Here is an 18,252-nt window from a genome sequence, read left to right as displayed (position 1 = left end):
AGGTTAGGAGGTGTTTCTGTCAAGGTTGGAAAAGCAGTGCTGCACCAAGGTATCAAACCTGCAGTGGGGGTGAGGGGGAGTTGGGGGTCGTAAGGTCATGTGAATGTAAGGTCATGTGAGGGCCCTGGTCACTAACAGCATCTCTCTCCCCTCTTCCTCTCCACTCCCCCAGGTGACATGTCCTCCCCCACCATGAAGAAGCCGGAGAAGCCGTTGTTCAGCCCCACCTCCCCCCAGGACTCCTCCCCCAGGATCAGCGCCTTCCCCCAGCACCACCACCCAGCCCTGGGGGGCGCTGGACACAGTGGTAAGAGCCATCTACTCGGGGGGGGTCACAGGGTGGGACACGGTGATAAGACTTATCTTTTTGGGTTTGGTGTGGGGGCGTTGAGTCAAAGGGTGGTAAGAACCACTGCCTAAGAATTTTGGGTGGGGGGGGGTGTATATTTGTATATGTAGTAAGAGCACTCACCTAGGTATTACACACAGGAACACATGATAACAGGTTATGGGGGGGTTGGACACAGCAGTAAAAATCATCTCCTGCTGCTGAAACTACGTATTCATCGCTGCTGTCGCTCCGGTCGCTGCAGTCTGGTCCACTTTTATGACCCCCCCACGCCCCCCCCCGTGACTCGCTGACGGTCATCGGTCCCACTGTGGCTGATGATTTTACCTCCTCAGGATGTTTTTTCCCCCTCTGATTAATCAGGAAATCCAGATTTTTCTCTGCCGGAGGCAGTGGGGCTCATCGAGAGCTCCAGCACTCGCTGCTGACAGCTGGGGAGAACGTTCTGGAATGAAGTCTGAACCTAAAATTTATTCAGTGGCCCCCCCAGGGACATTTTGGGGTCTGAAAATGAGCTTTCCCTGATTAATCAGGGGGGGAAAAAAATCTGGGAAATCGCATCCTTACAGGGCAGGGTTTCCAGCACTCAGTCCTGGGGCCATGTTGTGAGTGCTGGCTTCGGTTACAGACGGTCTCCTGTCGAAAAGTTGCTGAAAGCTGTTTTTAAGCTCTCAATTTTTTTTTCTGTTTGCTTTTTTTAATCCAGTGCAGGTTCAGGGTCTTTGCCTTAGAACCTTTGTTTCAGTGACCAGGGGTGTGTGCCCCCCCCCCCCCCCCCCAAAATGACTGATTGACATCAGCTGATGTTGTTGTTGTTGATGACGTGTTTACCTGTGTTCCCCCCCCCCAGTTATCTCCACGAGGAGTCCGCCCCCGCCGTCGCCGCTGCAGTTTTCGGCACCCGGCATCCTCCCCCCCGCCCCCACCAGCTACTTCTCTCACCCCACCATCCGCTACCCGCCCCACCTGAACCCCCCCGAGGCGCTGAAGTCCTACGTCCCGTCGTACGACCCGTCCAGCACGCAGAGCGGCCAGGTGAGCCCCTTCCCGTCACTCCCGCCAAAACCAAAACCCTCACGGTGGAGCCTCTCGGTGGAGCCTCTCACTGAAGTCTCACGGTGGAGCCTCATGGTGGAGCCTCCCCGGGAAGCCTCATGGTGGAGCCTCTCAGTGAAGCCTCATGGTGGAGCCTCACGGTGGAGCCTCTCAGTGAAGCCTCACGGTGGAGCCTCTCACTGAAGTCTCACGGTGGAGCCTCATGGTGGAGCCTCCCCGGGAAGCCTCATGGTGGAGCCTCTCAGTGAATCCTCATGGTGGAGCCTCACAGTGGAGCCTCACGGTGAAGCCTCGCGGTGGAGCCTCTCAGTGAAGCCTCACGGTGGAGCCTCCCCGGGAAGCCTCATTGTGGAGCCTCACGGTGGAGTCTCTCCGGGAAGCCTCATGGTGGAGCTTGACGGTTTGGTGTGAACACCGGCCTGAAAAATGCAGATGGTTTGAAAAAGAGGCTCCAAGGCTGGCCGGATCACTGAAAGCCAAAGCGAGATGTTTGTGTGGGGAGGAACTTTGGATACCCTCAATAGGGTTTACAGTCACCCCCTAAAAGTTTTCCCCTCTCCCCACTGGTTCTGAGGCTTGCTGTTTGGGTGTTTCTTGGGGGAGTGGCCTGGCTGACTTACCCCGTCACTCATCTGCCTCTCTGCACTCTGATTGGTTGTTGTATGCGTTAGGGGTTCTCTGAGGTCACCCATAAGATCCAAAAGCCGATTGGCTGACAGCGAGCCGCTCTGCGGCGGCGGGGACGCTCGCTCCTTTTCCCCGCGGAAACTGCCCGGTCAGCGATCCGGCATAGAATGTTCCGGAATAATTCATGCCGCTGATGGATTCATGCCCCCCCCCCCCCCCACTTTGATCGCTGAGGTTTACTGCCGCTCAGAAACACACTTCCACTCCCTCCTTCGTCTGCGCTCTGCCGAAAATAAATAATTCAGTTTACCGCCATCCGGTGGTCCTCGCGCCGGACTGATCCGGTGCCGGCGGCTGTTCTGCCCCCCCCCCCCCCGTGCTCAGCAGGATCGGCATGGAAACGAGCGGCCCTTCTCCGGGGTTTGGAACCCCCCCCCCCCCCCCATCTGTTTTCTTTTCCTCGATACCGAATGCTAATCGCGTTAGCCGCTCTGCTCCTCCCGCATGTTGCCAGTTTTTTTTTTTTCTCCTAAAACTCAGGAACGGGACGTCTTGTGCACGTTTACATTGAGGCGTTCGGTCTGACCCCCAAACCTCTGAACTATGAGCTCAAGAGTGTAGCTGCTGCACCACCCTGGTATCCTGGAATCAACTCCTGCAACCTGGTATTTCTGTAGAAAAAACTTATGACACCTATTTATGATTTACCGCCCCCCCCCCCACCCCCCCAGACAAGCAGAGCATTTTGGACTCTCAAAGATCATGTTCATGGCCCAAAATACACTAAAACGTGTGTCCTGTAGTTAATATTTGTAAACTGAAAAGTCCAGTACAGTCCACATGTACGAAGTCTGGTTTAAAGTGGCCTGTAGTAGGGGTTGGGGTTGGGGTTGGTTGGGGTTATGTTTGGGGTTGGGTTGGGTTTGGGGTTGGGGTTGAGTTGGGGTTAGGGTTAGGGTTAGGGTGGGGGTTGGGGTTAGGGTTGGGGTTGGGGTTGGGGTTAGTGTTAGGGTTAGGGTGGGGTTGGGGTTACGGTTGGGTTTGGGGTTGGGGTTGGGTTAGGGCTAGGGTTGGGGTTGTGTTTGGGTTGGGTTTGGGGTTAGGTTTGGGGTTAGGGTTGCGGTTGGGTTAGGGTTGGGGTTGGGGTTAGTGTTAGGGGTTAGGGTGGGGGTTGGGGTTACGGTTGGGTTTGGGGTTGGGGTTGGGGTTAGGGTTAGGGTTGGGGTTGAGTTTGGGGTTGGGTTTGGGGTTAGGTTTGGGGTTAGGGTTGCGGTTGGGGTTGGGGTTAGGGTTAGGGTTTGGGGTTAGGGTGGGGGTTGGGGGGGTGAGTTTGTAAGCTTTTCCTTTAACCACAGAATCCGTTACTCTGAAAGGGGATTAACACGCTGTGCGGCTCCTCAGAACCTGGGATGGATCCGGGTGACCACTGATCCCCATGTACTCATTTTGGGAAAACCCAAACCAGGCGATTGCCCCCCATTGCAGCATTAATTTCCCTCTGGCTGGCGTGTCTACGCTGAGTCACAGCGTACTGGAAGCCGCTGAACGTGCTGGTCGTAGGCGGGCTGTAGTGTTGTGTCTGGCGGGTGCAGCTCATCACTGTGAACATCCAGCAGGCCAAAAACGGCCAAGAGACACAGGAAATGAGACGCAGGAACTGAGGCGTTCAGGGCTGCAGTGTGTGTGTGTGCGCGCGCCAATTGATTTGCCAAGCTGACATTACATCGAACGCTTAGCGTGAAATATGTTGTTTCCGTGGGAACGCATGTGTTTTAGATTTACCGCGGCGAGCCGTGGCTCCGCCCCCCCCCCACCCCAGACGGCGAATCCCAGGGCCCCCAGACCGTCAGCGCTACTAAAAGACGAATAAAATAATTACGGTGATGAGTTTCCTCTGTGTTTATTTTCACAATGGCCCGCAGAGCCCGGAGCCTCGGGCTGCGTTTGCAGCAGCAGGGAGATTAAAATCCGGGAGGAGGACAGAGAGACGCCGCGCTGCTTCGCTCACAGCCGCGCGGAAAGAAACAAACACGAGCGATGAGCGATGACTTTATTACACGGGCATCCCAGCGCTGCTCAGAGTCTGCTCTCTCCATCACACCCAGCTGTGGCTGATCTTCTGCTCTCTCCATCACACCCAGCTGTGGCTGATCTTCTGCTCTCTCCATCACACCCAGCTGTGGCTGATCTTCTGCTCTCTCCATCACACCCAGCTGTGGCTGATCTTCTGCTCTCTCCATCACACCCAGCTGTGGCTGATCTTCTGCTCTCCCCATCACACCCAGCTGTGGCTGATCTTCTGCTCTCTCCATCACACCCAGCTATGGCTGATCTCTCTGTGTTTATCTCTCTCTGTCTCTCCCTCTATCACTCAGTGGGTTTACATGATGTTTGAAAAAGTCGATTTATTGTGTTAGTCCGGCTAAAACTGGACTTTTAAAAATCATGTGAACGTCACAGTCCGACTGAAATCGTACGAAGCCAAATTTTTCAAAGTCGGTATATCAATATAGCTCGATTTAAACTGTGCATGTAAACGTACTGACTGTCTATCTCTCTGTTTCTCCCTCTTTCTCTCTCTCTGTCCCCCCTCATTCACTCTCCCTTTCCCTGTCCATCTCTCTCTATCTGTCTCTGTCGCTCTCTGTCCATCTGTCTCTCTCTCTCTCTCTCTCTCTCTCTCTCTCATTGTTTCTCTGCCCATCCCTCTCTCTCTATATGAATCTCAGTTTCTCCCTTTCTCTCCCTGTCCATCTCTCTCTGTCGCTCGCTCTCTGTTCGTCTCTCTCTCACTTCCATCTCTCTCTCTGTTATGACAGAAAGTATCTGTTGATGTTGAAACTCTCTCTGGGATGCGGAGGCGTTTGGAAATGTCTCGCCTCCTGGGCGTTTTCTCGGGAATGTGTTGTATGTTTCCTGCGTGTGCGTGTCATATATAAACCTCGCACTGAAACTCTCCAATGAAAAGACTCCCCCTTTTCCCTCTCACAGTTTTCACACTGTGCGTTCACAACGTTGAGAGGCTTTCAACACTGAGAATTTACTGCTGGAAAAACTATTGAGAATATCCACGTATTATTCTGTGGGTGAGGGGGGGGGGGGGTTCAGATGCTTTGAAACATTCTTGACACTCAGCCATACAGGTGAGAAATCTAAGACCCGTGTTTTGGGGGATGTGGTACCCCCCAGACTGGGCTGTTTTATTGCGTTAACCCATTAAGTACATCGCCTCTGCTGAAACACGGGTCAGGTTATTCAGCGATAAAAGAGCGGTAGAAAAATGTATGTATTTTCACGCTAAAAGAATAAGAAAACCATAAAAGTTCAGCACAACACACACATCCGTAAGTATATAACTGCAGGGACGTCAGCGCACGTTGCTGACTGTTTTTAGAGTTGTTTTCATGAGATTGGAAACGCACAGCATGTGCAGTGCTGGCTTTTTGGAAATGATTAAGCCGTTCACACGATTAAAAAAAAAAACCTGACCACAAAATTGCTGTGTGGTTTCTGAGAAAGCAAGAAAGGGGCGGGGGGGCGGATAAGAGAGGGAGGGAGGGAGGAAGGGTGTGAAAGAAAAGGAGGGGGAGGGAGAGTGAAAGAGAAAGTGAGAGAGCAAGAGTGGGATGAGTAGGAAAGAGATACAGGGTTGGACAGTGAGAGAAAGAAAGGAGAGAGAGGATGGAGAAAGATGAAGAGAGGGGGAAGAGAGAGATGGGGCAAGAGTGTTGGGGGGGTTATGGGTTTGTGCAGCTAAATATCTGCGCCAGTGGTGTTTTGGGGTTATGTTGTATATATCTGATGGTGGTTGTTAGGGGTTATGTTGTATATATCTGATGGTGGTTGTTAGGGGTTATGTTCTATATATCTGATGGTGGTTGTTGGGTTAGGTTTGAGGGTTTTTGTATGTATCTGATGGTGGTTGTTAGGGGTTATGTTGTATATATCTGATGGTGGTTGTTAGGGGTTATGTTGTATATATCTGATGGTGGTTGTTTGGGGTTATGTTGTATATATCTGATGGTGGTTGTTAGGGGTTATGTTGTATATATCTGATGGTGGTTGTTAGGGGTTATGTTGTATATATCTGATGGTGGTTGTTTGGGGTTATGTTGTATATATCTGATGGTGGTTGTTTGGGGTTATGTTGTATGTATCTGGCAGTGGTTGTTAGGGGTTATGTTGTATATATCTGATAGTGGTTGTTTGGGGTTATGTTGTATATATCTGATGGTGGTTGTTTGGGGTTATGTTGTATATATCTGATAGTGGTTGTTTGGGGTTATGTTGTATATATCTGATGGTGGTTGTTTGGGGTTATGTTGTATGTATCTGATAGTGGTTGTTAGGGGTTATGTTGTATATATCTGATAGTGGTTGTTAGGGTTGTTATATGATGTGGTGTTGGTTATGTATATATCTGATGGTGGTTGTTAGGGGTTATGTTGTATATATCTGATGTGGTTGTTAGGGGTTATGTTGTATATATCTGAATGGTGTGATGTTTTGATGGTTTTGGGGTTATGTTGTATATATCTGATGGTGGTTGTTTGGGGTTATGTTGTATGTATCTGATGGTGGTTGTTTGGGGTTGTGCTGTATGTATCTGATGGTGGTTGTTAGGGGTTATGTTGTATATATCTGATGGTGGTTGTTAGGGGTTGTGTTGTATGTATCTGATGGTGGTTGTTAGGGGTTATGTTGTATCTATCTGGTAGTGGTTGTTTGGGGTTATGTTGTATGTATCTGGTAGTGGTTGTTAGGAGTTATGTTGTATATATCTGATGGTGGTTGTTAGGGGTTATGTTGTATATATCTGATAGTGGTTGTTAGGGGTTATGTTGTATATATACTGTATATTGGACAGTGGTTGTTTGGGGTTAGGAGGCCACAGTAGCCAGTGCAGAAGGCAGATAGGAGTGGTTTGTGAGGCCCAGGGCACTGGGGGGAATCTGTGCACATAACACTGTGTGTAACCATGCTGCGGGTTGCCAGAGAGATTTTAATGCAGGTTATATTACGCTCTAATTAAGCACTCTATTCTTGTTAAGGAGTCCTGCTGAGACCCCCTCTCTTTCACAAAGGCCTTCCAAAGGTTTCGGCTTTTGGGGGATCCTTGCAAAGGCAGTTCTGCTCTGGCTGTGTGTGTGTGTGTGAGAGAGTGTGAGTGTGAGTGTGAGTGTGAGTGTGTGTGTGTGTGAGTGTGTGTGTTCATTCGTATTCACTTGCGTAATTCTCTGTGGATAAAAGCAGTGAGTTACTTACTGTAAGTTAGTTACTGTACATTACATTACATTCATTTGGCAGACGCTTTTATCCAAAGCGACGTACAAAAAAAGTGCATTTCATGGTCGTAGACAACTGCTGAACACGTGTACTGTTACAGTAAGTGCCTGAATGTCGACGTGTCAGCTTGACCTTGTATGACCTCTCCCGTTAACCCCGCCCCATCCTGCCTGTCCCGCAGCCCAACAGCAGCAGCCAGGTGGGGAAGGTTCCGGGCCATTTCGCCCCGGTGCTGGCCCCCTCCCCGCACCACGGCGTGCGGCCCGTGTCCCTCTCCATGCCCGACACCAAGCCCATCACCACGTCCTCAGAAGGTGAGCCAGCGTCACCCAGCAACAGCTGTGAGTACCGCTCTCACTCGCAACGCAACTTCCACGGCAACGGCTGCGGTCCGGCTGGCTACGCTACGCTACGCTACGCTCCTTCTCTTCTTTTCCCCCCTGCTCGGACTGCCTGAACTCTCGCTCTCTCTTTCTGTCTCTCGCTCACAACAACAAAAAGGAAACTGAAGCACAGGGAGCTCAAACCCGAGCTCTGTACTGTGCCCGCTTGGTTTTTTTGTGCCTCAGTACTCCTTCCTTTACGCTACTGATTGGCTAACAGGTCCACACGACCTGCTTCAACGGCCCAACTTGTCTGTTGATTGAAGGAAAACTACATAAACGTAGATCTTCAGGACTGGAGTTAAACCTGCAGCTCTGTTCCCCCACTTATTCAAACGGCACTATTTGAGATGCATTTATCCTAATCCCAAAATAACACATGGACTTTGTTACCCAGAGCAGACCAGGTCAGCTCCGTTTACATATGAGGGGGGGGGGGCTTACAGTAATTGGTCTCATTTGCTTGTGCCTGTTGAGTACGTACAGACTTGAGTCATGTGTGAGTACGCTTTTAGTTCTTTTAGTTTTGCCCTCCTGTCTCTAGTCTGTCCCCTTCTTTCTCTTCCTGTCCCTTTTGTCTTTCTTTCTCTCTCTCTCAGCCTGTTTACATTGGGAGAATGCTGTTGGCGTTTTTGTTGTAGCGGCGCTGAGCTGTAGAATCCTCCGCCTCTCGCTGCGAGCGGCTCGTTTAGGCTCCACACGGGACGCGAGCGTTTTCGGGATTCCCCGAGCTCGGAGAACCTGCCTCGACTCGCTCAGCCCTCGCACAAAAATGCCCCCTTTTTCCTTCAGGATGTAAACGAAATCGTAAAAAAGACGCGTTACCGCCGGCGTTTGACTGCCTCAGCCAGACAGCAGAGATAAGGACGAGCTGTAAAATGGTATTAAGTTGACGTGTTTTGTTCAGTTTTTACGGTGCTGGCTGCTGCTCTCTGTAACTGATTTCCGTCATGGATTTAGGTTAGCGTCGTTAGCCTATACTAAGTGCTTCTGTGATGTTGCCCTTGCGTTCTCTGGCCTGGAACGTAGCTACCCAAGCCTGACTCTGTGGCTCATATAAATCAGGGGGTATGCGTGTGTGTCCTCTTATGTCATGAGCTGCTCTGGATGAGAGGTTTCGCTAAATTAATTAAGATTAATATTAAAAGTGTGTTGTAACTGGTCTCATAGCAGAGGTGTATTCCTGCTGTGTGAGATTAGTGTTAGTTACTTAGTTTCCCGCTGTTTTAGAGGTGCGTGTGGTAACTGACTTTCCCGCTGTTTTAGAGGTGTGTGGTAACTGACTTTCCCGCTCTTTTAGAGGTGTGTGGTAACTGACTTTCCTGCTGTTTTAGAGGTGTGTGGTAACTGACATTCCTGCTCTTTTAGAGGTGTGTGTGGTAACTGACTTTCCTGCTCTTGTAGAGGTGTGTGGTAACTGACTTTGCCACTGTTTTAGAGGTGTGTGGCAATGGGCTTTCCTGCTCTTTTAGAGGTGTGTGGTAACTGACTTTCCCGCTCTTTTAGAGGTGTGTGGTAACTGACTTTCCCGCTCTTTTAGAGGTGTGTGGTAGCTGACTTTCCCGCTCTTTTCCAGCCTACTCTGCGCCGGGCACCCCCACATCGAACCGCTTCGTGGGACTGAGCCCCCGAGATCCGGCCTTCCTTCACCAGCAACAGGTAAGCTCCGCCCACTTACCTGACCCCGTCCCCCAGTTCCCTCTCCCCCTCGTGGGGTCTGCCTTCAAGGAAACAGCCCCTCCTGCAGTCAACTCCTAGTAACTGCATATACTCACACCTGCTGACTTCTTGACCCTGGTCCTGCAGAGCTCGTTTGTTTTCAAAACTCAGCAACCAATCACAGACTTCTGTAATCAACACCTTAAATGTATCAATTAAGTGCCGAGTAACAGCAAAACCCAGCAGGCCATGTGGCTCTCCAGGACCAGGGTTGAAGGGCCTTGGTTGTGATGTTGGATACTCAACCAGTGTGTGCACACAGCAGGTAGAGTAAAATGGGCACTAACTGAAACTCTACAGGAAAAAATGAGGGCTCTTATCCAGAATGCACTTTTAAGGAGCTGACTGCATCAGTGCCATGTTTCCCCCCTTTATATTTTGGGTTGTTTTTTGTTTGTCTTTTTCTCTATTGGTTCTTGTAGTGTTTTTACCGTATCAGAAAGAGACCAGCAGCTAGTTTCTTTCCTGATTGGGAGAGTGGAACGCCATTGATGCTGCTGCTTAGCAACCATGAGAGACGTGGTCTTTTTATTTGAAGGATTTGGAAGTGATTCTTTTCAGCACTGTCTGTGAAACATACTGTCCAACATAAACATTTTTCTGACCAGGTGTATGTATGAATACATAATGAGGAGAACAACAGGCCATTCAGCCCATCTAGAACATAGTATTTGATTTATCCTTAATACTTTCTCACAAGTCCCTGATGAACTTTAATCAAATACTACTCCTCACTTTTTTTTTTCCCAATTTCAACAAATTCAGATTTTGCTCCTTCCAAAAAATACCAATAAAACTTATTTCCTCCGTGCGGAACTTCACACTGTTTCACTGAATGTGATTTGCCAGGTTTCCAATCCGCCTCAGTGTGCTGGAAGTGTTCCTGGATTACTTTAGTCCGCTCCAAACTTGCTGATCTCTCCAGTTTTGCATCATGTGCAGAGTTAGCTTGCCACCGGTGTCCCTGTCAAGATCATTTATGTCCGTAAGAAAAAGCAGACGGCCAACTCGGTAGTGTGATAAGGCTTTCTCACAGGGCTGTAGATCCGTTTTTCAGAGAAAACACAAAAATGGCTTTTTCCTCATAAATTTCCTCGTTTGAGGTTGACACACCTCTTCTGATGAGTTCTGTATCAGTGATTCATTTTTCACATGGGATTGGAGGGGCGGACTTATTGAGAGGAGGGGTGGGGCATTGGAGAGGATGGGCGGGGCGTTGGAGAGGAGGGTGGGGTGTTGGAGAGGAAGGACAGGGTGTTGGTGAGGTGGGTGGGGTGTTGGAGAGAAAGGGCGGAGTGTTGGACAGGAGGGGCGGGGAGTTGGAGAGGAGGGGTGTAGCGTTGGAGAGGAGGATTTTGGGAGGTTTGCTGCTTTGCATTCTGGGTTTTGGAGCATATGGGGGGTGTTAGCAGAAAGGGTGTCGGGGGTGGTCGGTTGGGGCTGCATGTTTATTTTGGTTGCTGAAATGCGAGGTTTGAGTGCGGGGTGGGGGAGGGTGGCGTGCTGGGGGTTGGGTTGGTTGGTGGGCTTTAGGGTTTGAGTGGGGGTAGGGGGTTGGTTGGTTGGTGCTGGCATGTTTATTTAGAGGTTTGAGTGTGGGGTAGGGGGTTGGGTTGGTTGGTGCTGCATGTTTATTTAGAGGTTTGAGTGTGGGTAGGGGGTTGGGTTGGTTGGTGCTGCATGTTTATTTAGAGGTTTGAGTGTGGGTAGGGGGTTGGGTTGGTTGGTGCTGCATGTTTATTTAGAGGTTTGAGTGTGGGTAGGGGGTTGGGTTGGTTGGTGCTGCATGTTTATTTAGAGGTTTGAGTGTGTAGGGGTGGTTGGTTGGGCTGCAGTTATTTAGAGGTTTGAGTGTGGGGTAGGGGGTTGGGTTGAGGGTGGTTTAGAGTTGAGTGTAGGGTGGGTTGGGCTGATGTTTAGAGGTTTGAGTGTGGGGTAGGGGGTTGGGTTGAGGGTGGTTGGTGCTGCATGTTTATTTAGAGGTTTGAGTGTGGGTAGGGGGTTGGGTTGGTTGGTGCTGCATGTTTATTTAGAGGTTTGAGTGCGGGGTGGGGGTGGGGTTGGTTGGTGCTGCATGTTTATTTAGAGGTTTGAGTGTGGGGTAGGGGGGTTGGGTTGAGGGTGGTTGGTGCTGCATGTTTATGTAGAGGTTTGAGTGAGGGTAGGGGGTTGGGTTGAGGGTGGTTTAGAGGTTTGAGTGTGGGGTAGGGGGTTGGGTTGAGGGTGGTTGGTGCTGCATGTTTATGTAGAGGTTTGAGTGTGGGGTAGGGGGTTGGGTTGAGGGTGGTTGGTGCTGCATGTTTATGTAGAGGTTTGAGTGTGGGGTAGGGGGTTGGGTTGAGGGTGGTTGGTGCTGCATGTTTATTTAGAGGTTTGAGTGTGGGGTAGGGGGGTTGGGTTGAGGGTGGTTGGTGCTGCATGTTTATTTAGAGGTTTGAGTGTGGGTAGGGGGGTTGGGTTGGTTGGTGCTGCATGTTTATGTAGAGGTTTGAGTGTGGGGTAGGGGGTTGGGTTGAGGGTGGTTGGTGCTGCATGTTTATTTAGAGGTTTGAGTGTCGAGTAGGGGGTTGGGTTGGTTGGTGCTGCATGTTTATTTAGAGGTTTGAGTGTGGGGTAGGGGGGTTGGGTTGAGGGTGGTTTAGAGGTTTGAGTGTGGGGTAGGGGGGTTGGGTTGAGGGTGGTTTAGAGGTTTGACGGCAGTCTGGAGGCCTGGTCTGGTCCCAGGCTTCTCCCCCGGGTGCTAATTGCATTCATCCGCGCGCGGCTAAATAATAATAATTAGCGGTGTCTCCCGCGCCAGGCCCTGCGTAGCGTAATTACAGGCCTGGCGCTACGTCTCTGCAGCCAGCCAGCGCTGGAATGCGCCCGATTATTCGTAGCTTGTTAGCGATACGAAACGATTAAAACAGGAGCCCCTCGTCTTCTCCTCTGATCATTTGCTTCCATTTAATTTACTATTAATAAAAATAAAAAAAAATTTTCACTAATTTATTTTTACATTGGTGAAATTTTCTGAAGTCAAGCGCACCGAGCGAGCGTAGTGCTGCATTAGCGAAATTACAGCGCTCGTTAAAAATAAATTGGATTAAAGACCGGTCACACTGCTGTAGTTTCAGTTCAAAAAATTCTCCGTATGAACGACATGAACTCAGAGATCTTTGGAAAGGACAGAGTAGCACTGTTCAGGGACATTACCTCTGCTTCTGGTGGCTCACGACAAATCAACTCGGGTGGAGTGTTTTTAACTCCAGTAGAGTGTACATTACATGTATATATAACTTCATTGGGCTCGTACGGATTGGTAGAGTTGACTTGACCGTAGAAATGTTTTGTTTCGTGGCTCGAGCGAGGCTTGTCCTGACATTGATGAAGTAGATCTGAGATGCTTTTGCTGATTGTTGCACTAATTCAGTTCCTAATGTCACTCTGTGTACTCCATGTCTCTGGTAATTGCATATTGCATTTTAATTTGTTTTATATTTGGTGACAGTGGTGAATCTCGAGGCTTTCTCATCAGTCTTTTGTATTTTAGCCAAACAGTGACAGGCCAGCATTGTCATGGGGGGAAAGGTCAGTTTGTCCAGTCCTGTGCTGGAGTTGGGGGTTAGGGTTAGGGTTCCTGACCTGTATTTAAGCACCACTTTCCGAAAGGGGGCTCATCGCTTTTTAATCTGTGGGAGGCCATGGGCTGAAAGAACAGGCGCAAAACGTGACCCACTGCTTGTGTCGGCTTCTGTGATTGGGTAATCAAGTGCTCCTTTGGTTTTTGGCTTGAGTACTGGCTTGGCTTTAGTGCCCCCCCCCCCAAGCCATTGGGTGTGGCTTAGATCGGAAAGGAAAACAAAGAAAAAAAGAACTAATTTGATTAATTTCCAATGACACACATTTTTATTAAAAGACTCAAGAGAGGAAACGCTCAGAGTTAGGTACTTTGTACACTTTGTTTTAGTGCCTCAGAATGAATTTTCAACTATTATTTTTAAAGAAACTTTCAGATGGAATTTAAAACCCGGCCTTTTGTCGTCTCTGTGTTAATATGGATCGATCGACGGAACCTCTTCTTGCAGGGGTGTCTCAGGACGTGGGCAGGAGCTCCCGAAACTCCTTCCTGTTCCTCATACACACCTGTCACTAAGATGGTATTTTTGGCCGGGGGGGCGGGGGGGGGAATGATATATATAATGTAAGCTATGTTCATCACTGCAGATAACATCTTTTAAATGCCTGAAGAAGCGTGTGTGCGTGCCAAGATCAATACAGCACTTCCTAACGCTGAAATCATAAAAATCTGGCTCAGGCCTAATTCACATACCACATGCTCCCCGAGAACGTGTGTGTGTGTCTGTGCGTGAGTGTACGTGTGTGTACGTGTGTGTGTGTGTGTCTGTGTGTGCATGTGTGTGAGTACGTGTGTGTGTGCGTGTGTGTGTCTGTGTTTGTGTGTGAGTGAGTGTACGTGTGTGTCCGTGTGTGTGTCTGTGCGTGAGTGTGTGTGTATGTGTGTGTGTGCATGTGTGTGTCTGTGTGTGAGTGAATGTGTGCGTGAGTATACGTGTGTGTGTGTGTGCGTGCCTGCGTGCGTGCATCATTGGGCTCTGACATCACACTCTCAGATATGAGGCATTCCAGCGAAGGGGCGTGGAACACAAACGGGGGGGTTATGAGTTACTGTGCAGTACCGCCTCACGGGGACCGCGTAGCTAACGGCAACCGCGTAGCGAACGGCGACTTCCTCCAGCGGGCCGGGACGCAGCCGCCAGCCAGCCGCTGGGCTAATGAGCGAGAGGAGCTCCTTAAAGCGCTACGCACACGCCATGCCCTGCTCACCGCGAGGTCAGGCCGGGTCGCCGCGGAAACGTCCCAGGGTCGAATGGGGAGGGAGGGGAGCCGCCGCGGACGTATTTCGAGTCGTTGGGTGAGTTTGCTTTTCCCGCGAACATTTATCCACCAGTGAATCTTTTATTGCCTACCTCAGAAGATCTCTCTCGGCGGGGGTGGGGAGGTCGTTGGGGGGGGGGGGGGCAGGTTTGGCGGTATACGAGCCGAGCGTTCCGCCATCGTTGGTGATTTCGCGCCCCGTCTTGGCGGGGGTGTATCGGGTGACGCCGTTCGGGGACCCGTCTTTATTTAAGGCCGCTGTGATGGGACGGCCCGCGGGGCCCAGACCGGCCGTTTCGCCCGCCCCTGACCCGCCTCTACAGGAGGCATAAGCGCAGCGCCTCCCTGTGGCCGTGCCCGGAACTGTGCTGCAGCCCAGATAAACATACGCACACACACGCACATACACACACAAGAACATACACACACACGCACAAGAACATACACACAATCACACACTCTCTCTCTCTCTCTCTCTCACACATATAAACACACACAAGGACATACACACAATCACACACTCTCTCTCTCTCTCTCTCTCACACATATAAACACACACAAGGACATACACACAATCACACTCTCTCTCTCTCTCTCTCACACAGACACACACACTCAAGAACATACACACAGTCACACGCTCTCTCTCTCTCACACACATGCAGACACACACACACCACAGAAAAGCCCTAAGCTTGCGCTGAGGCCTGGTTTTGAAATACAGTGCCTGTCAGCTGCTTTCTTCAGCTCTGGGGTACATGCCGTAACCAGCTTGCCTCCTCCAGCTGATGGATCGCAAACCCCAGCTCGGATAAACTGCACCGTCCCCCCTCTCCCCAGAGCGGGCCTAATGCCCCTCCCCTCCCCCCCCTTTTTACCCTCTCCCCTGGGGTGAAGCAGCTTGATTTTTATTTCTTTTTCCCCCCGGTCTGTAAAAGTGGAGAACGACTCGATTGGTCCCCGCAGTGAGAGCAGTGCCGGGCTCTCCATGTTATTGGCTGTTGTTATGACTCCCAGACATGTCGTTTTAATGCACTTTAAGCACTATTAACGAGAGCGGCAGGAAGGGGGGGGGGGTCCCGAGCGCTGTTGGAATGGGGGGATGGGGGGGGAATTATGAAAACCATGGCGCACCCTGTGCTGGGACCTCTGATTGCTGCAAATTGATATCTGGGGCCAGATTTTTTTTGGGGGGGGGGGGTGGGGGTATATTTGTGGATTCTCAGTGGTGTGGTTTTAATAATCCCCCCACCATCCCACCCACCCACCCACCAGACATCCTCCATTTCAGCCCATCTATCCAAGAGAGGTCCACTGGGGTTGCCTCTACTGACTGATTTCCCCATTCCTCTCCGACCCACTGTAGTCTCCAAGGCACTGAGAACTAGTTGTTTTAATTGTGGCTCATTCTTTGTTGTGAAATATCTCGCCAAGGCACATGCAGACATACACTCTCTCTCACGCTATCTCTCCCCCTCGCTCTCTCACTTTCTCACACACACACACACACACACACACACACACTCTCACTGTCAATTACAGTCAATTCGCTCTCTCACGCACACGCTCATTCTCTCTTTCACACACACACACACACACAAACGCTCGCTCGCTTGCTGTCTCTCACACTCGTTTGTCTTTTCTCTCTGTGTCTCTCACACACTGTCATTGTCCCCCCCCCTCCCGTCCCGCCCTTTCCCTCCAAAAACTTTCAGCCTTGCAGCTAACATTCCACAGTCAGGGAGGAAATCAGGGTGGGGGGCTTCAGTTTCCACGACGACCACGTGCCCCACGTCAGCAAGTGTATCGACCTTGGCCCTCAGAACATTTTTTTTTAAGCCCCACCCAACATAGGTCAACCCTAACAAATCCACAGATCCATCCATAACTGCTTTCTTTTTAAAGTGCTGGACTTATCATTTGTTTGTGTGTGGCGGGGGTTTAACATGGAGTTACTCCTGCCTCAGGATAGCGTTCATGATAGCGTTCATCACACTGCAGATATCCCTGCGAATACGAGTTTAAGGAAAAGCACGTTTAGCCGCTGTGGATGCGGGTCAGCTGAGTCCAAGTCTGTTATGTGGACTGATGCTCAGGTCAGTGGAATGTGTTCAGCTTTAAAGGGAATTTAGTCAATGTGAGCGAAGGCTCACGTTTCCATTAACATGGAAGTACTCGTTTTTTGTTTTTTTCAGAGTCCTGGTTTAAGAGTGTGGGCAGGAGGGGGCGGGGTTAGATTTTATGAGACTGGGGGTGGTGGGCGGGGAGGGGGGGGTGAATTTTGAACAGGACACAATACACCTGGACAAATTCTGTGCACCGGGACGAAAAGGCAAACTGAAGTAATTCCTTTATCATTCAGTGTGCCATTGTAATTTATTATTTTGTATTTTTTTTATGTCCCGAACTAATCTGTTTACTTTTTACTTTCTGAAATTGCTGGCATTGATTGATGACTTCCTGACATTCGAGATTTGGTACAGGAAAGAAAAAGCAATCGTTAGAGTAAAGGGAAGAAATCGATTCCTTTACAGATTCATCACCGAGGAAACAAACTCATTCAGCAGACCCTGGGGCATTCAAAACTGAGAGAAAATTAAATTAATATTCAATACATGCATATGGCTGATTACATCTTTATCAGTGCCTACACACACACACGCACACTCTCTCTCACATGCACACACACTCTCTCACACACACACACACACGCGCACACTCTCTCACATGCACACACACTCTCTCACACACACACACACATGCACACTCTCTCTCACATGCACACACACTCTCTCACACACACACACACACACGCACACTCTCTCTCACATGCACACACACTCTCTCACACACACACACACATGCACACTCTCTCTCACATGCACACACACATGCACACTCTCTCTCACATGGTAAATGGACTGCATTTATATAGCGCTTTTATCCAAAGCGCTTTACAATTGATGCCTCTCATTCGCCAGAGCAGTTAGAGGTTAGGTGTCTTGCTCAAGGACACTTCGACATGCCCAGGGCGGGGTTTGAACCGACAACCCTCCGACTGCCAGACAACCGGTCTTACCTCCTGAGCTATATCGCCCCACATGCACACACACTCTCTCACACACACACACACACACACACGCACGCACACTCTCTCTCACATGCGCACACACTCTCTCACACACACACACACATTCACACACTCTCTCACACACACATACACACACACTCTCACACTCTCTCTCACATACACACACACTCTCTCACACACACACACACACACACACACACACACACACACACACACGCACGCACACTCTCTCTCACATGCACATATACACACTTACTCACTCACAGTACAGCTGTGTGTTAGCTTAGGCCCTGTGTCCTCCACCATGTCATCAGGCCTAAAGAGAAATCTATCTTTGAAATGGAGTGTTGGTGTTCTCCCACTTTGATTGGCTACCTGCTCATGCCTTCCTGTTGCTTCCACGCCTGTATTCCAGCAGTAGTCCCGGTAACTGCAGGGCACTGTCCTTAGACATATGAGTCTTCCTGTGGAGGTCAGAAGTGTGTTCCTTCGGCTATTTTACTCTGTCCTTGTTGGAGTCAGTATGTGGCCCACGGTCTCTATGGGGTACAGGATGGGGTGAGGGGTTCAGATTTATAACTGAAGATCTGTGTGGGTTTTTTTTATTTAAAAAAAAAAGATTTTTAAATGTCAACAACACCCTGAACAAGACAGTGTGCCTTTAAGGCTTAACTAAAATAAATACTTTCTTGACAGAATAATTTATACTACGTGAGTCATACGCTGTTCGACATTTACACTTCTTGGAATGTGTGTGTGTGTGTTAGAGTGTGAGAGTGTGTGAGTGTGAGAGAGTGTGTGCTCACGTGTTAAACAGTAAGCCTGTACTCGTGACCTGAGTTGACGTCTCCTGGCTGTTATGA

General features: G+C 49.9%; 1 pseudogene; it reads left to right on the top strand.

Moving 5' to 3' along the window:
* The window catches only part of LOC135255880 (nuclear factor 1 B-type-like), a 116,995-nt pseudogene that overhangs the window by 83,868 nt on the left and 14,875 nt on the right, over positions 1-18,252 (top strand).

Source organism: Anguilla rostrata, chromosome 5 (genome assembly GCF_018555375.3).
Source record: "Anguilla rostrata isolate EN2019 chromosome 5, ASM1855537v3, whole genome shotgun sequence".
Lineage (NCBI taxonomy): Eukaryota > Metazoa > Chordata > Actinopteri > Anguilliformes > Anguillidae > Anguilla > Anguilla rostrata.
The sequence above is the reverse complement of the archived record's forward strand: the minus strand, read 5'-3'. Positions and strand labels throughout refer to the sequence as shown.